The sequence below is a fragment of the Chelonia mydas genome, chromosome 1 (assembly GCF_015237465.2).
Source record: "Chelonia mydas isolate rCheMyd1 chromosome 1, rCheMyd1.pri.v2, whole genome shotgun sequence".
NCBI lineage: Eukaryota > Metazoa > Chordata > Testudines > Cheloniidae > Chelonia > Chelonia mydas.
In genome coordinates, this window is record NC_057849.1 from 113,453,454 (window position 1) to 113,472,677 (window position 19,224).

At 43.0% G+C, this 19,224-nt stretch overlaps 1 long non-coding RNA gene across 4 annotated transcripts; it reads right to left on the reverse strand.

Moving 5' to 3' along the window:
• Window positions 1-1,560: 1,560 nt before the first annotated feature.
• On the reverse strand, window positions 1,561-18,931 carry LOC119565212. Of its 4 annotated transcripts, none has more exons than XR_006287632.1 (6): window positions 18,430-18,931; window positions 17,281-17,403; window positions 16,874-17,041; window positions 14,350-14,495; window positions 10,517-10,612; window positions 1,561-1,860 (listed from the first exon to the last, which is right to left on the reverse strand). It is a non-coding gene; the product is annotated as an uncharacterized LOC119565212 (long non-coding RNA). The 4 variants fall into 4 exon arrangements; XR_006287631.1 differs by having other exon boundaries at window positions 14,344-14,495; window positions 18,430-18,928; XR_005223853.2 differs by lacking the exon at window positions 16,874-17,041 and having other exon boundaries at window positions 14,344-14,495; window positions 18,430-18,920.
• Between the last annotated feature and the right edge of the window lie 293 nt (window positions 18,932-19,224).

A 19,224-nucleotide genomic window follows, 5' to 3' on the forward strand; every position in this document is an offset into this window, starting at 1 on the left:
GCGTGATTGAGCCAGTTTAGATACAGCCCTAAATAGGGGCTGGCACATAGCTGTGCCAGCCCAGTAAGAACACCAGGATTTCACTGTGCAGCAGAGGCAAGTCCTCTAAGAACCAATTCCTCCAGAGTTCACATTTTGTGCTTTGAAGGTGATGGGGGAAGCCGAGTCCACCTTGCAACATACTTACTCCGCAGCTTGCATCCAGACAGCTCTTTTGGCAGGTGCAGACAAGGGAGGGAAGTCAAATCTCCACCTACTTCTGTCCCTTTCTGCCTTGTCCCACCCCGTCCCTCACACTTGCTTGCAGTCCCTCCTAGGCCTGCAGCCACGATCGAGATAGGTGCTACCTGGCTGCGCAGGAGGGGTTGGGGTTGGCTGACTCACACTGTGGCTGTGTAGGGTGAGGGTATAACCTGACTATGTGCTATTCTGAACATGTAACTTGATTTCTCAAAACAAAACAAATGCAGAAACAAAAGGTGTCAAATCTCACGGCCGCAGGGTAGGCCCACTCTAGTCCTCGAAGGCATCATTCAGGTAACAAAATAGAATCCCATTGAATCAAAACTAGCGTGGGTGGGGGGAAGGAGGTTACTGATAGCATTTTATTGGTTATCATCAACAGTATGTAAGAGGATGGATGAAAATGCTGCTTCTGAGCCTGGGGGGGTAGGGATTAATAAGCAACTCCATAGCCATTCATGAGTAATAGATTACAATTTTGTAGATAATAAATTCTTCGTCTGAGAAGCTCCAGGTTATTTGTTACTTCCACAGCTACTTGGTTAATGTAACACTAAGCCAGCCACCTCAGCTGTTTGCTGTTTTCTAGTTTCCCAAGGTTTCTGACTGCAGTAATTCTAACTGCCAACTCATGCTTCCTGTGACCACTATTTAGTCCCTGCATATATGCAGAAGCACACATCTCTTCAAACAATTAAATCACCCCAAACTGCTCAGGGACTGCAGACCTGCGAGTGTTATGTGAGCAGTTCCCCTCCCCTGCTAAGTATTATTGACAAATCCATCAAAGGCAGTGATGCATTGGTTTCCACCTTACCTAGAAGGACACTAGGGCAACAGTGACATGCTGTCACCGTGGTAACTGCTGCTGAAGTGAACAGCCTGTTGGGATAGGTGACCTCTGTTGGCAGCACGCCTGGAGATGTAGCAGTCGCAGGGCAGCCATGTTACTGGGACCCAGAGGAGCGGCCTAGTGCCCTCCGATTGATTCATTAGGCCTTAAAGGTATCGATCGCTCCAATTTGCAGGAATTTATGATATTGATATGGGACTGATTAACATTTTGTGCCAGACTGGTTCGATATGTGCTTGTAACAGCTTTTAATGATTAATTGACTTTTATGATTCCATCTCAGTGCTGTCAGTGAGCTGTGAACTGTGGGCAGGCTCATTCCCAAACTGCCTCTCAAGTGGCATAGGGCAGTGATTGAATACCTCGGAAATTAGTGTCCTGGCTGTCTCATTTTATGAAAGATAAATGCTATGACATTTAATGCAGACCTTAATTTAGAACAGAACTAAGCAAATCATTTCGCAATTTAATCATAAACAGGTAAATATCCAAACTTTTTTTAGCATTTTACAAGTTAAGCAGACAGACAATGGAGGTAAAGCAAAGCATGCAATGGGGAAAAGGCAGAGGTAAAATAAGGTGATGAGGACTGGAACAATCAGCATTTTAATACTCAGAGCTTAATACAGATAATAGTACATCCACAATTCAGGTGTGTTCTCCTTAAACCGAAAATCTCTTTGTCTCTTTTTCTCTCAGATACTCTCATTTGCTTTCCACCATGTTAGCTGTAAAGTGAGGGCCTATTCCACAAGACATGAAATCTGAAAGAAGAAAAAAAAAAGGATAATCTGCTACCTAAAACAAACATAAACATTATGGAAAAATTGCAGAGGAAAACCAATATTGTATTATATTCTATAACAACTGAAAGAGATTGTCTGGAAGGCTGTGTGCTGTCAACTCCTACTTTGTTGTATTCATATTTATAGTCTATTCCTCTCCATTCATTTTAATTAAAAAAGATTACAAGTTTCTTTTAAAATAACTGTCTAAGCAAGACATCAGATTATGCATGTTTATCCATAAAAGAACTAAAATGACATATTTTGATTCTCTTTGAATTTTGTCTTCCTCCTCCTTACCATTCCATCTAGCTGAGTTGATTGACATAAGGAATAAGGACACTATGGGCCAGATTCTCTAAATCATTGGGTCTCTTTGCACCACTGGGGTAGTGCAAAGAGACTGGAGAGATTCTGAATCTCCCCACTTGAGGATTCCCTTGGTGTGGAGTAGGCCCCAGCTCGTGTAAAGCTGGCACAGCTGATTCCTATTCAATCTGTGTCTACAGCACCATTTTCAAGTAGTGTGTTGTGGGCAGGAAGGGGCATGGCTGAAGAACTACTGGCCTACGCCAATCCCCACCTCACAGATGACCCCTAAGAGCTGTGTTTCCCAAACAGAGGGTCGTGGGAAGGTTCTAGATGGGTCGTGGGCCTGGTGTGGAGGGGAGATCCCTGGGCGGGGGAGGTGTTGGAGAGTGGGCCCGCCCCCCCATTCACTCCAAAGTGGTGGCTCTTGTCCCATGGGGCTGGCCTGGCTCCTCACTCCAGGCATTGTGACGTGGCACATGGGATTGCAGTACCTCTCAGGTTTGACCCGACTGCCCGATGCCACTCACTCAAATTTGTCCTGGCTGCCCCTTGTCATGATCCCATGCACCAGATTGCAACGCTTGGAGCACAGAGCTGGGCACAGTCTCACAGAACCAGGGATGCCACTATGAGATGAGTAGAGGATGGGTTTGCTCGCCAATCCCCACTCCCCTGGAGCCTCCCCTCTACACCAGGCCAGGATTAGGGCTGCCGTGCTGGGGTGGAGGGTGCTGTTCTGGGTGGTCAGTGTCCCTTCTGAGGAGCGAGAAGGAGGAGGCAGTGGAAGAGGAGAAGGATGCTGGCCTATGATTTTGGTTCTCCTCTGCCCACAAATTTGGACCCTGGGTGGGTTGCAAAATAAGACAAAATGCAGTCGGTGGGTCGCCAGACTAAAAAGTTTGGGAACTGCTGTCTTAGACGACATAGCCATCTGATGTAGATTACTACATCCTGAGGCTGCTCTAATCTACACCAGCCAGGCTAACAAAGAACTGACCCCAGAATCAGAGATCCCTAGCTGGCTCTTTTACAGGCCCTCATACTCATCTTAGCTGCACCCAGTAGACACTAGGTGCAGCTGAGAATCTAGGCCCATATTTTAATGTGTAGCTATAAACTAGTGTTTCCTTTGCAAACTGGCTGGCCAGTTGCAAGAGGCTATGCACAAGGTTCCTTGCCCCCATAGTCCAGTGAGGAAATGCCATCTGCTCCCTGTAAAAAAAACCACACACACACACACAATGGGTTTCCTTCTCCCTAACTGAAAGGAACAAGTGAAGTGGGGAGCCTGGCCTGGGTTGCTTGGCTTACTGAAGAGGTCCCTGCCAGGGCAAGTGAGTAGGATAGAGGAACAGCAGGGAGGCAAACAAATCACAGATGAATAATGACAAATGTTGATAAAGTCATGGATTTTATCTGCATTTGGACATCCTTGATTTGCTTGTCAGTTCCCTCTTCTGTCCTGTGCACACTGAGCCACATCCTTCCCTCAGTTATACCCACTCAACCGCATTGATTTGAATCAATTTGCCTGGCTAATGATGCTGTGAGCAGAATACGGCCCACTGTATATTTAATTACATCACAGTAGTTATCCATTCAAGAAAACAGGAGGACATTGGCAAACCCTTTCGCAAAGACAACATCAATCATTTTACCAAGAAACAAAATTTCTTTCTGCTGCAATACATCAGCCATTTCTTGACAAAATCCCAAACATTATATTTCCATGAGTTCAGAGGGCAGATACCAAGTGCAATTTCCACCTGTAGATGGTGCTTTTGTTTTGTTTTAATTATTCCTTTTTTCCCCCCAGTGGAATAGCAGGGTTTAATTAGGCTCCTTATAGATTTCTTAGGCAATTTTTGATTATATATATTTCACCGTCTTGATTATGGTCCCGTTTAATTCATGAATGTCCCAAATTATGAGCATTGCATGGAATCAGTTGCCTTTGGCTATGTTTGGTATTATTGTTACCTTCTGTTCAGTTAACGGTGTGTAGATAGGCTCTGGAAAACCTCAAAGCTCTTTCTGCTGTTTTGGAATTGAGAAAGCAGAAACATAATTGCTTTTGTTGGATCACAATCCTGAATAGTAAAAGATTTTTTAAACATCTGCCCTTCCTTTGATTGGCTTTACATCGTCTCTCTTTTTTGTCTATTGTTCATTATTCTGCATTATATTCATTAATGAAAAAATCTATCCATGACAATATTTCCATATGCTGTAAAATGACTGGGATTCACTGCATTTAATCTGATCTAGCCCAACAGAAGCCCTTAATAGAATGTGACAATATATGTTAATTCTGTGAGGTTTGTATTTCATACTTGTTCTGTATAATATCTGATCTGCCCTGCATACAGTCTCCACTCCCATAGCTTGGAGATTTTTAACAGAGCCAAATTCTGCCTCCTGAGATGAATTTGCAACACCTAGTGAAGTCAATGGGAGTTCTGTGCATGGATGGGAAAGCATAATTTGGAGCCTCAGTCCTGCTCCCATTCAAGTCAATGGCAAAACACACATTGTCTCAAATCTAGCCAAGACCAGGCACTAGGGTAGTTACATCTAACAAGAGATTCACTCTGACAGGAGAATTTGCAGGTATCACTACATGCTATCTTCCCCTTTCCGTTCTATCTCTAATCGAATGACTTGATGCATCTCTTTTCTTTTCTAGTACTGCTGTCAAATACCTGTCATGATATTAACATCCATTCCCTGAGAAATTTAACAGCAAGAAATAATGTCGATCCCCAAGTGGACTAGCATAATCTGTTCATTCCACAGAGAATCTCTCTCTCTTTTTAAAATACATTTGAATTAAGAAATATGCTCAGTATTTTAAAACAGAAAGGTAATACAAATAAATGGGGAATTTTCTTGAGTCTGATGTTAAAACAGTATTTAGCGGAATCTTAAGAGTTCATCCAAATGACAGCACAGTGCATTATTTTTACTTGACTTGTGCATTATATCTGACATGAACACTGCAAATATTTCCATGCTACCTGTGAACTAGGCAAAAACAACAAGTGTTAGGATGGTGACTTTCCAGCTTGCTCATTGGATACATCCATGCAGCAATTAAACACCCGTGGGTGGCCCAGGTCACTGACTTGGGCTCACGGGGTTCAGACTGTGAGGCTGTAAAATTGAGGTACAGATGTTTAGGCTCAGGCTGGAGCCTGAGCTCTGGGACCCCGCAAGGTGGGAGGGTCCCAGAGTCCTAGCTCCACCCTGAGCCTGAATGGCTGCACTGCAGTTTTACAGCCCTGCAGCCTGAGCCCTGAGAGCCTGACTCAGCTGGCCTGGGCCACCCACGGGTGTTTAATTGCTGTGTAGGCAGAACCATTTAGGACTAGACTTTCCAAAGAGCAGAGGGCCAGATTTTCAAGCAGTCAGAAGTCACAGTTGGGGCCAGAGCTCAAAGAGACATAATCCCTCCAGGAGCTTCTGCAGGTATGCAGTGCTACACTGTAAAGCATGGCAGCTTGCAACCTCTTGAAGGTGTGGAGAGGGCTCTGTCATAAAAGTGGCACACCCAGGAGTGCTGGCAAGAGAAAGATACTACTCAGTGTTTCCCCTCCTGTTTGTATGACAAGGGAATGATTTTCAAATGGTGCCATCCCTGTCACACGGTAGGAGTCAGTGTCCGCTGATAGAGAGGCTGCTGTTGCAGGGTCCACTTTGGAATGGGTAGTGCCCATGGGGGCATTGGGAGGACTGAACTTGTGCCAGGCCACTGTGCAGCAGTGCAAAGCTGGCAATGCTTTGTGCAGTCTCCTTTCCCCTTAAACAATTGGCAGTGATCAAATACAAAATCTAGTCCTCATTATTTGCCTTCAGTTTCTTTGATTGTGTTTTGGAGCTATGTTGCTAAGGAAAAGAGATAACCATGGTTAACTGATTGATAGAAAATAAAGAGTCATAGCAAACATCTGGAGAGCCAGATGAGAACAAGCCATTGTTTGGTTTAATATCCTTATAACATTTTCTGTAAGTAGTTAAGCTGAAGGCAACAGCCTTCATCATTTTTATTATGTACTTATTCTAAAATATTAACGAATAAGCTGAAAAAGCAGTGCTGGATGTATACACCGTCATCCAGATGTGATCTGAGAAATGGGGCTAGGTGGCTTATAAGGCCATTAAAGCCAAATCATCACCTTTGCCTCTGTGGGTGGAAGGGATGAACACCTGGTGGATTCAGGCACAGAAAGGGGGTGAAGAAGGGAGAAGTGCAATCTCTGGGGGTACCTTGGGGATGTGGAGCCATAGTTTGGAAGGGGATGGTGCAGGGGCCCATCCATAACTGAGGGAGAGGGACAACCAATCTCTCTGTAGCATTGTACCTCCGTCAGCTCAACAGGGATTCCCCGCCTAACTCAATGCTCACTGTTTCAGCAGTACTTTAAGTGGGCTCATTCTCCACACTTGGAACAATCCCTTGAAGCATGGTTCTTGGGACAGCAAAGAGAGTGGGAAGCTATGGCTCCATGTCTCCCTCAGGGTCGTGCTGCCAGAGAAGCAGGGAAATAAGGTGGTGGCAGATAGCACAGAGGCACAGGGCCTCCAACCAGTTGGGTAAGACCTCTAGAGGGTCTCAGGAGATCTGTACGTTCCATGAACTAAGCCTCCTGCCACACACAGAACAAACTGAGGGAAATGCCAGGGGTGAAAACACTTGCCTTGTGGGACAAAGACCTGAACAGAGGACAACCTGGCCCTAAAGCCCACATAGATAGTAGCAGTAAAGAGGCTAATGCCTAACCTGCCTCAAATCTCTGAAGTTAAAGGTCCAGTTTTATTCCAATAATCATTATTCAATAATAATAATTCATATATTGCACTTTTCATCAAAAAATGTCAAACTATTTTAGATACATTCATAAATCTTCAAGTGCCTCTGTAAGATAAAGAAGTATTATTCTTATTCCCTATTTTGCAGAGAGTGAAACTGATACAGAGAGTTTAAGTTGCTTGCCTAAGTCACTCCTAAGGCTGTGCTTTAACTGCTAGACAATACTTTCTCTAATTTAATTTACTGTTAAATCAATAGCCATATCCCAGAGCTATACAGATCAGCTGACTGACTCCTCAACATATCTTCAGTGAATATATATAACATGTGTATATGGCAATGATCATGTACAGAGTTATATTGTTTTGATTGTATGAGAAATTTGCAAACATTGTTGCATCAAAAATGGACCTTGTTTTAGGAGACACCACTATTTTTTCTAATTGACACATTAGTTATGAATCCATTACAACAGAAAGCTGTAGTACCAGTAAACTTCTACACTTCAGTTTTATATGATCAAATATTCCTGTGAGTTTAAGTGGACCATGTTGTCTCAAATTCCATAGAGATGTAATCCATATAAGAAAGAAAGAAAACAAACTATTTTTGGATACATTTGGGCTGTGCAAGTCAAGCCACTGCTGAGCTGCTTTAAGCTCATCTAAGAACAACAGACAAATCTATTTCTATGTAATGCACCTTTTTGCCATTTTTTTGGTACTCACTAATACTCAAACTCTTTGTATGGAAAATAATACACTTAGTGTCATGCCATCATACTACAAATACAGCTGTTTTTAAACTAGTGTTGGTCCCAGTCCTGGAAGCCATCTGCATGCTAAACTCCCATTGACTTCAGCGGGAGTTCTCTGAATGGAGGGCATGCATGATGGAGCCCACCAAGCAGATGGTTTCCAGCATTTCTTATGTCATTGTATATCATCTCCGCTCCATCTCTAGCTAGATAATCACCACTAAAGAAAGCCCCAGCTCTCAGCTTTTTGATAGAGTGGAAAGGCCAAGTAGCCTGCTACTTCTTTAGACCCTGTTTACTCTCGAAAGGGTTTGTTGATATAGGTATACTCATAGATCTATGCCAGCATACCCTCCTAGTGTAGATACAGCTTATACCAGAAAAAGAGTGCTTTTGCTGGTATAGCTTGTACCAGCTCCCTGAACAAAATAAGCCATAGCGACAAAACGATTTTCTTCTCCATGTAAGCTGCACCTACACTAGGCCTTTTGCCAGCATAGTTATGACAGTTAGGGGTTTAATTTTTTCACACTCCTGTCCAATATGGCTATGCAGCAAACTTTTTAAGCGTTGCCCCTACACTTCTGATTGTAGGAGTGGCCTAGTTGTCTCTTTTAGCAAGCTGTTTGCAGAGGATTAAATGCTGTTGGAATGATCTTCTATACTTTCCACAGTATGCATCCGATGAAGTGAGCTGTAGCTCACGAAAGCTTATGCTCAAATAAATTGGTTAGTTTCTAAAGTGCCACAAGTACTCCTTTTCTTGTTGGAACTATGTCACTGGAGGCTTGGTGGGCATATTTTGAAATTGTCCAGACTGACAGTTATTGCTGAGCTTTCTTTAATAGCAGTCAGTGGAAGAGAGAAGATGATGATATAAGAAATACCAGCTATGCCAAAATACAGTATATTTTGGTGGACCCAGTTAAGTATAGCTGGATATTTGTAAGACAGATTGATGTGGAGGTTTGCAGAGGAGAGAGGATGACGGAAGTTCCTTTCAGAATTCAACTTCAGCTCTTCAGCTGAACTTTTAGATGCTTATCTGTACCTAACGCAATACCACACCTTTGCCAGCTTGCCCAACGCTAATGGTAATATGAAGATCAGAGTGGAACAGAAAGTAGAAGACAAGCCGTCAGTCATGCAAAAAGTCTTGCAATAGTCAAATGGAAATGTCTTATGATTATTTTTAACATGAGTCAGTGAATCAAGTTATAGATTCTTTATAATCTTCCAAAAGAACTATTGCTGTTTCCATGCAAATGCATATTTTTATATTGTTGGCGTTTACACAAGTATTACTTGGGTATAGCACTAAACATGTGATTCTGCAGATACCTTCTTTTGATCATATATGAGTGGGTCATCTGGTTAACATTTGGCACTGACACAACCCCTTGTGCTCTTACAAATAAAAACTGCTCACTTTTTCCACCTACATTCCCATCACAGTAATAAAGTGAGAGAGATGGCAGGAAACTACCAAATCAAGTCCATCCTCTCACATCTTCACCCAGGAATGTTCTCATCTCACCGTCTAAGCTTTCATTACATCTACTTTTAAAAAAAAATTGCATTAACTTTTCCAGAGACAGCAGAAAACAGTTTGTGACAGACCTCTCCCAATAACCCTTAAACCTATGAAAATTTTTAGTATTAATGACATTTTTTACTACTTACAAAGCAATACAATAAGATACTGTTGAAATGACATAAAAATACATTTCCTTTGATTCATGCGTGGAATTCCAGGGTTTATCACTGAACACTCCCCATTCAGCACACAAGTCTGGGTGCCCAGAGGGAACTTATTCTCCTCTCACACTGGCCAAAATCAGGAGAAAGTCCATTTGAGTCAGTTGAGTTACACTGATGTAAAATTAATGTAAGTGAGAAGAGAATCAGGCCCCTACTTGTATAATGGAGTGATATAGCACTCTTCATAATTACATGCATGTAGCGAGGAGGCGTGACCTTCCTCAAAGAGTGACAGGGAAGGATCAAAACACGCCCCCTGGTGTGCAGAACCAGGAAAGCCATGTCTGCCTCACTGGAAGCGGAAGGGCAGGACAGGAAGTAGAAGTACAAAAGATGGGCCCTGCAGCTTAGTTGTGGTGGAGCCATCACAGAAGATGGATGTATCCTGCCTGCTGCTGGAGCCTGCAGAGGAGCTGCCAGGGCTGCCTCCTGGGGACTGGCCAGAGATCCCAGGGCCACTGGCTGAGTGAGACACCTACGAGCTACTAGGGCTGCTGCTGGCCACCTATCCTGGAGAGACAGAGGACAACTACAACATAGAGGTACCAAACCTTGGGGATGTAGGAAGTAGCCCAGGGAAACGAGACAACAATTTGGTTGAGTGCTGGCCTGATACGAGGTCAGCGTGTTTTGGCTGGATCCCCACTGATGCAGTGGCAGACCACTCTGCCACTATCAGGGCTGGTGGTGGAGTTGGGCAGGCCCGCATCCCCTTACCCCCTAGCACCCCACCCTTTGGTGGCAGCACCCCATCTTAGGCCAGGAGGCCCATGGTATCCTATCGACTACCCATGTCTTCACCCAGCCCTAGACTTTGTTGGTGCTCACCCTTACCTGTGCCTCTAGACTTTGTTGGTGCTCACCCTTACCTGGGGCTCATAGACTGCTTAGCAGCTCTGCCCTGATTGCAGATCAGAGCCTACTAACTGTATGCTGCCCCATGCTGACTGAGGGACGGAGCACTAGGTGCAGCTAATTCCCCATTTTGAGCTCACCTTTACAGGTACTTGGCAGTGAGGAAGCGTGGCCTCCCTCAGAGAGTGACAGGGAGGGATGGCCACACAGCTTACAATGCAGAAAAAAGTCATGTCCTGAAATATGAAAAAGAGTACACATTGTTATGGAGAATAGAGGGGTATGCTTCTAAACTGTTCATTGTACCATTTTTTGTTGGCAACGGAAGTTTGAAAACAAGGAACTACTTCTCCTCTTACTTATGCCAGCTTTTACGTTAATGTAACTCCATTGACTTCAGATGTGACATGGTCTCATTTTGAAGGGGCTCCAGTTTGAGCAGGCAGATGGGAATGCAGTGTTGCTAGCACTGCACTTGCAAAGCTATCATTGCATCCAAATTTGGGGGTTGCTTAGCTTCTCACCAGATGACAAAGGAACTTTTGCCAGAACCACCTGCAGTTTCCCCCTTGGCTGATAGAGGCTGCTGTGCCACAGGCAGCCGTAGCTGCTTGCTTGTCCTCTGCCCCCTGACTGGCCAGAAGAGCTGCCCCTCTAAGTTCCACAGCAGGAGCCTTACTGCACTCCACCTCATGCAGGCAGTTAAAGTTGGGAAGCTGCCGGAGCCTGCCAGAGGACTGGAGGCTAGGGAGTTGGAAAGGCTACAGGAGGTTAATGGGGGGAAATGGGCCTTGGAGGGGGACAGGATCTTGCTGGGTGACAGGGCACAGCTGCAGGAGCCTGCCAGGTGGGGGAGCTGGGGATGGCAGGAGCCTGCTGGGAAGATTGGAGGAGCAGGGAGGGCTGTGTGCAGTGGGAGAGAGGGGAAGAGTCCAGGAGAAGCTGTATGGGGAGCTGGAGCATTGAACTGTTAACCTATGACTGTCTCACACACCGGGAATGAGCAGGGAAAGGTCAGAAGACAGAAAAGAAAGAAATAACATTTAATGAAAAAGCACAAATTATTTATTTTCAAAATAAATCTCATGATTTTTAGGCCAATCTCTTGATTTTAGGTTCTGGCTCATGATTTTTGAACTCATCAGGTTGGCGTGTGAGCAATTTTGCAAACACGCAAGTAGGAGATTCTTTGAAATTTTTTCCCTGAATGTGCTTTTGCTTTTGGTAGAGCAGAAGTCAAATTTGTTTCCTTGTACTCCCATGTCTCTATCCATCAGTTGTCTCTTGTCTAATACATAGAATGTAAGCTCTTTGGGAAAGGGACTGTCTTTTTGTTCTGTGTTTGTACAGCGCCGAGCACAGTGGGGGTCCAGGGCTATGACTGGGGCTCCTAGGTACTCTGATAATACAAATAATAATACTAAATAATAAAGGCTGGTGTGTGTGTGTGGGAGAGGAGTTCCCAATGTGAAACACATTGCCCCTCATTTCTAGCGGTGCTGAACACCTGCACCTCCAAGTGACTTCCTTAGAGTGGGGGGTACTCAGACCTTCAAGCTGATCATCACAAGAACGAGGCACCCAATTTCAGTACCACTTTCCAAATGTTGCCCTTTATTTTTGCTGCCCTTTGAAACTGAAAAGAGAGCAGGAGTCTATTATAGCTTTTGTGATAGCTAAGGATGGACCACAACTTCCTCTTGCTTCCATGTGCTCAGAACTTTCTTAAATATTCTCCTTCCCAGTTGAAATTTCTCATCTTGGAGCCAGAGGGTGAATATTTCTTTTAAACTTTGAGCTAAATCCATCCATCAATTTTTGAGTAATGGAAAGATGAGGAGAATGCACTTTTAGGTACAATTTAATACATTGTTTTGCTCACACATAGCTCAATAACAACTGTACTTTACCATTTGAAATATTAAGACTGGAGAAGCCGTGCCTGGAGAAGTAGGCCCTTCCAGTATTCCTCCCTCCCCCCATTCTCCCCCCCCCCCCGCCCCCGCACACACAGAGTGAAAAATAACGAATTTGTAAGTATTTACACATTGTTTTGTGTTTGTGCAGTGCTAACTTTTGCCAGTGACTGGAGCTATGATACTAATTGCAGAGCTAAGGGCTTAGACCTGTTCCCATGGAAAGCAGTAGGAAATCTTCCATGGAGAATCAGCAATGAAGTGTATCCTAGTCTTTGAGGAAGTAGACATGACCAAGATCGTCCTCAAAGATGAGCAGGTGCAATAATTAACTAGATTACCTTTGGTTCTTGGAGTCTAGTTCCCTTTGCCCTTTCCCCAGGAGGCTGAAGTACCATGGAAGAAAGTTTACTCTAAAGCATAGAGGTGACAAGATCTCTGAGATATGTTTTGCTCACAAATCTAGTGACTGGTTATTCTGGCTTCCTCTGTACTATTCTAGTACAAATCCATCTCTCCATAAGCTTTGTGCTGGCCATCTGGACAGGATGAATTTAATGACTATAATGCAAGTCTCGCTATATTTGGTGTTCTTCTTCAAGTCCAGCTCCTGAGGCCATGTGAAAATCTCAGCTTTCATTTTTTACAAAAGGCCCTCAAGATTGTGGAGAAAAGCCTAAACTCCAACTGCCCTTTAAAGGTTCGGAAACCAGAAGGTAAATAAAAGAATCCCAAATGTATTATTATTTTTAAATGTAATGCTTTTTAAGCCAATGCTGGGATTTTGGGGGGCTGATGGGTGATTTTTGATCACTTTGGGGTTGACAATACAGTATGTTTAATAATTTGAGTTACTTGACATGATGTTGACCACGAATTTGCGTTCAGTGTCAACAAGGACAAATCATGTTCAGCTTCATGGCAGCTCGTCATGCGCCTTGCCCTCGCTATGTGACATCATGCTGAACACAACTTGTCCTTGTCTACATTGATCGTAAAGTCATAGTCAGCACTGGATCACGTACAAAGATGTTACGATTTCCAGATGAATACAGGGCTTTAAGAGAAAAGGCAACCTTTGCTTTTGTAACTAATTTCACAAATTGCTATTATTCAACCTTCTTTTACTACTGCTTAGTGTTGTATTTTCCGTCCTAAAATGTGATATCAATATGTATTGTGAAATTGCATGATTGCTAAATGAATGTGCTTCTTCAGCAAGGCTGTTTTAACTGCTAGGTTATTTTGGTAAGGAAAGAAAACATGTCGTATCAGTGCATCCATATCACAATGCACATGCTGTGTGTTGACTATCAAGGTAGACAAGCTCCACCAAGTTTTTTTTTCATACCCAAAGGAATAAAAACAGAAGGTTCTTCTTCTTAAAAATCAAAATTGTCTTTGTGCAGTGTATTTGATTCAAACCATATTGTTAGCAAGGTGGAACACTGAAATCATTCAGAGTTTTCTATGGTAAAGGTTTAAGATTAGAGGGCCCTGAAGAAATAGAACACATGTGCCAAAATGTTCAAACTTGTGTACCTAGTGTTACTCACCTAAATCCATACATTGACATCTAAATAAAAAGTGCCTGATTTTCATAGGTACTATGCATCCACCACTCTTGTTGCATCACTTGCTCCTGCCAGTCCTTAGCACCTTTGAAAATCAACCCGCTGTTATTCTCATCATGCCCAAGTGTGGATTTAGGTTTCTAACTTTATGCACCTAGGTTTAGCAATTGTAGCCATGGAGTTCAGAGCTCCTTTGGTCTGCTGGAGTGGTACTAAGAAATTAGACTAAGGAGAACCTGGCCCCTAATCTTTCTGCAGGAAGGCAAAAAGGATAAAGAAAGTCTGTGGAGGTTGACAGGTTATTTATCCACCCAAATATTAAATGAGCTCTAGAAAAAAACATAAGGACCATTTAGATACCTCATTGATGGGCTCAGTAAAAAGAACTTGAATAGAATCCTGTTTCCATCAACTTCAGTGGATTCAGGATCAGAGCCTTCAGGTGTTCTAATCAAGGGATTTAACAATGTAAGATACCTTTACCCTTCTGCAGCTGATCCTGCTTGTGCCCCTTCTGGGACCAACAGAGATATCCAGTCTGCCTTCAGTTTCCTTTAGGAGTTGCACTCATCTTCTGAGTATGTGAAAAGCCACAATGCTGAAAGACTTTCAGAGCTGCAGCTTAACTTCTTTGAATATAAAAGAAAACCCAGAAGTACATCAGATTATATGAGCAAAAGAAAATAGGTGGCATATTTTAGGTCAAGTTGCAATCTTTATTTCCTAGCTGATTAAAACAAAATCCTCCCTGGATGGCTGCTTTGTAGCTAAAAGTATCAATCCTGCACCAAGTTCATGTTGGACCTTTCTTATTAAACTGGAAATTGTGACAAAGATCCATGTCAATAGCCATCCTCCTGGATTCGGACTCTTAAGAAAGGGGACAACTGATAAATACCCCTAAGAAATATTTGATTTGAACAACATGTGGGTAGAGTATTTTGGGACAGCTTTCCTCATATTTATTCCTCATTTAAGAAAGCGAAAGGTATTTTTGTTTCTACAATGTAAAAGATAACATAATTGGAGCTATGTTATATATATTTCACAATGGAGCTGATACTTTTTTAGAGATTTCTCTGGATCTTCAGGAATAAACTTCTGCTTCCTAATATTGGGATTCTAGGTATCTGTCAAGGCATGAACTTTTCAGCCCAGGACAAAGGCTGTAAAAACATCATCCTCATACCAAAATAAAAGTCAATTGTGGTTTAGCTTATGATAACTCATCATGTAAAAAGATGGTAACATCATCTGTTGTCTAATGATTAGAATACATGACTAAAAGCCTGAGCTGTCTTCTAGTCCTCATTCTGCACTGATTCCCTATGTGGCTTTGGATAAGTCACTCACCTTCTTTGGCCTAATTTTTTACAGTGACTAATGATTTGGGGAGTTTTTTGGTGCCCACTTGGAGACACCTCGAGGCAGCCTGGTTTTCAGAGGGTGGCTGCTCAGCACTTTCTGAAAATCAGGTTTCTTTAGGGAGTCTCAGCTTGGGCACCCACAAACCCGGGCATAAAAATCACTAGTCACTTTTGAAAATGTAGGGCTCTGTCTCTATATAAAATAAGATTACTAATAATACCTACCTTATTTGGGTGCTGTGAAACTTCACGTATAGTTGCAAGGTTCACTGAGATGGGCGGGATGAAAGGGGGAGGGTATATACTTTGTTATTAGTCAGTAATGTTCATAAAATGTCAGAAGATCGCCCAGAGCAGTGGTTGTTATAAATCACTCCTATAACTTTAACAATGCAAAACCTTACATAAAATTTGGCCACACAACACAGAATGGTTTGGTTCAGCGGTTATGATGATGATCAACTGTCTGCCTAATATAGTGCAGTATGGAGCAGCGGCATCAGAAGAGATGCACTTTTGATCATTTCCCTTTTTAGTTGCTTATCTAAAGGAGCATTACATTATATTTTCCTTTATCAGTTCAATAATGTTGTCCTCCTGGACATGATGTAAGATGTTTTAACTGTACATGATATAGGAAACAAGAACTTCACAGAGATCTGCGTCCAGTTATCACATAAGTTCAGAAATGGACTCTAAGTAAATATGATTTGAAGAATTAACAGATGTAAATACAATTCTTGATACTTAAGGTTACAACAAGGTTACTGTTCATGGAGTAAAATACCGCAACGTGTAGAGAGAATACTTTCTGCCTTCCTTTGGGACTGTATACACAAGTGCAGTAGATAGAGGCGAATGCAGCAGTCAGTTTGTCTTACAGGCCTTTGTCTATATTAAAAGTGGGGTTTTCAAGAATGCTCAGTGTTGACCTAACTCTTTTACTCCACTGGGAGCAGAGTTAGGCTAATCCTGAATGCTTGTGACAATCCCACCCTACATTTCCTCTAGTACTGCTGTTTACTACTGGGTCAGCAGAAAATGTCTGGGGCTGAGCCACATCCCTAACCAAAAGGCCCTCTGGCTGCCCATTTCTATACTCAACATATAACCTAATCCTGAACACCAGCATTCATTCAGGCCAAGGTGGTATTTGTTCATTTCGCCTTTTTATTTCTTAGGAAAGGAGCTGATCTGCCAGCTCCTCACAGCTGCAACTGGGAGAGAAAAAAAAAAAAAAAGCCGAAGTTCCCATATAGTCTGCTGGAAATTCCTGGGGTGTAAGGCCTCTACTAGGTTACAAAACCCTGTTGGACCTTTGAGCAGAATTGTATAGGGGATTAAATCCCCCTCTCTTACTACAGGTACCTCCTCTTTAGTGTCAAGAATTTTGCTGTAAAATCTTTTCAAGTAACTGATTGCTACGTCCCGCCCCCTCCCCCACCAAAGGATCCTGAAGCCATTTCTTGCAGGTTAGGAGATCGCCTAACACTCACTCCGCCCCCCCCCCCCCCCCCCCGCCGTAAGTCTCATTACTGTACCAGCACAGCTCAGTTTTCTGCTCCAGTCAGATTAAGGGGGGCGGAGGGGGGGGGGGGAGAGAAGAAAAGTTGTAGACACTTAATGACTTTATAATGTACCTGTTGAATTGAAGAAAAACAGATGCATCGTGCACATTTAAAATGTACTTTGCATCCCACGCCCGCAAGCTGCTTTACAGAAATCAGGCTACCATTAGGACTTGCTCCCGAATTTTTTTCTTCCAGAGAGGTGCAAGATTGTAGCTAATTTTCTGCATGCAGAGATCTCTAAAAGTAGAAGCAGGTGCTTTCAGGCAAATGGATAGAAGCTCAAAAAAAAAAAAATCCCCTGAAGCAGGCAGAGTTTGGAACATTATAATCCTGTTGGTTGTCTTTGGAGCAGTTTGCAATTCCATAAAGGGAATCCAGATAACACACTCCTGGATCCTGTAATAATTTGTATTTTAACAAATGTGCAATTGGCAATTAGAAAATTAGGAGGAAAAAGGGAACAAAACTGAACAAACCGCTTATTAATTAGCCATGTTCTCTGTGGAGCAGAAAGACGTATGGCTCCCGTTAGATGGCGCTAAAGACTTTACAACCACTTGTAAAAATGTGTTATTGTCCGAAACGAAAAGAAATGACACCTAAAAAGAGAGAGAGAGAAAATATCGGATCATAAACCAGTAGATTGGGAGATCTGGAGAAAAAGATGAACATGAGTGGTAGGGAAGATAGGATCTCTCAAGCAGCGTTTATGTCTCACGTGGGGACTTTCTAACATCAACAGATCTCTGGCCGAAATTGTCTAGCGAGAGCACTTTATGGCAGTGAGTTTTCAACCGTCTCTCTCTGTGTGTGTGTGTGTGTGAAAGAGAGAGAGAGAGAGAGAGAGCATGAACCTGCAGCCCTTATTCAGTCAGCACCGCTATTGACTTCAAAACTTGAATATGGGTTTCAGGCTCTTGCTCTTATAAACATGTGAAGAAGATATGGCTCTAGACAAGTGCAAATCCACTCATCACTGAAAAAACTTCAACCCTCCCCTAGACGTGCTGCCAATCCATTTCTGAGCTGTGCTTTCGTCTGAGCAAAAATAAATAAAATAAATACATAAATTTTTTTTAAAAAAATATGGAGTTGGCTAAACATTAACTGCAGGACCTGTGTGTGTGTGAGATAGAGCGAGCGAGAGAGCAGCAACATGTAAAGCTTGATCAAACAAATATTCAAGCCCCTTGTTCATCAGTGATGTAGCCTGTTAAGAAGCTGCAAAGAAAGCATGCACCTGTGTGGATCCCCCCCCACACACACACTTTAAAGTCCCAGTTTGCTCTCTTTTAGGATCTGATTGTTTAAAAACCTCATATGTGTAAACAACTAACTGTATGGCAGCAGCATAGGTTGTTAGTGCTGCGACCGTGTAATCCCCATATGGGAAGTTTCATGCCCCTCAGACCGCTCTCAGCATCTCGGGGGGCTCCCTGGAGTGAAAATATTGATACGTTAATGAAACTAAAATTCTAATGTTCATTTTTTGATTGTTTTCCCCACCCAGGCTACATGAATCAGAAGTAGAAAGGGGAACGATCTATACAGCTCTGTAGGCTGGGTATTTAAATTAACACCCTAGGAAAGGATTAGGGTTCTACAAATGAAAAAGAAATACCCACCACGTCTGTGTTCCTACTGTTGGGCCGCGAACTTTCTGTCCGGGTAAGTTCTCCTTTAAGAAATGAACTGTTCCTTATGCATATTTAACGCTGTTTGTCTGCAGTATCCAGGTGACGCGGGGCTGAGGCTCACATGCGGGAACTGAATTATAGTGGAGTAAAGCAGCCACCCTTTAAACGCACTCTCGGCAATGGCTCTAGTTGTGAGCCAGTTGCTCCTACTATAAACATACGTAAGTCAAAACAAGAGAGAAAGGGAGGAGGGGTGAATCCTAGTCTTGGGGATGAGTAGAATATTTTGCTCCTTTCCACGCCAGACCTCATAACACAGCTGGAAACAGGATTTCTTGTCCTGATACCTCCCTTTCCCCCCCTTCTTCGTCCAGACTCAGGGCTCCTGAGATCTGAGCCCTATGTGTATGTGCCTTTATCTTGTGCAGATAAAATGTTGATTTCAGATTTTCCTTTAGATGAGACCGATTTCCTGTGTGTGTAGATGTGTGTGTGTCGAGTGGAGCGGAGGACCACCGCCAGGGTAAGTGAATCGCTTTTGGGGGGCGGGGGGAGAAATAGGGAGAATATAATCACACATTCATCAGAAGGCTAGTCCTCCCCGTTCGTGGTATGGTCTGGCAAATCATGTTTAATATGAACGCGTTATAAACCGAGACTCTTAACTATATAGTACGATGGTGTTGTAAAAAATCATCAACTTGGCTAAGTGGTCATATATCCAGAGAGAGACGTGAAGCCTTCCCTTGTAGATCTTCAAGTGGGAGGGAGAAACTTCCACTG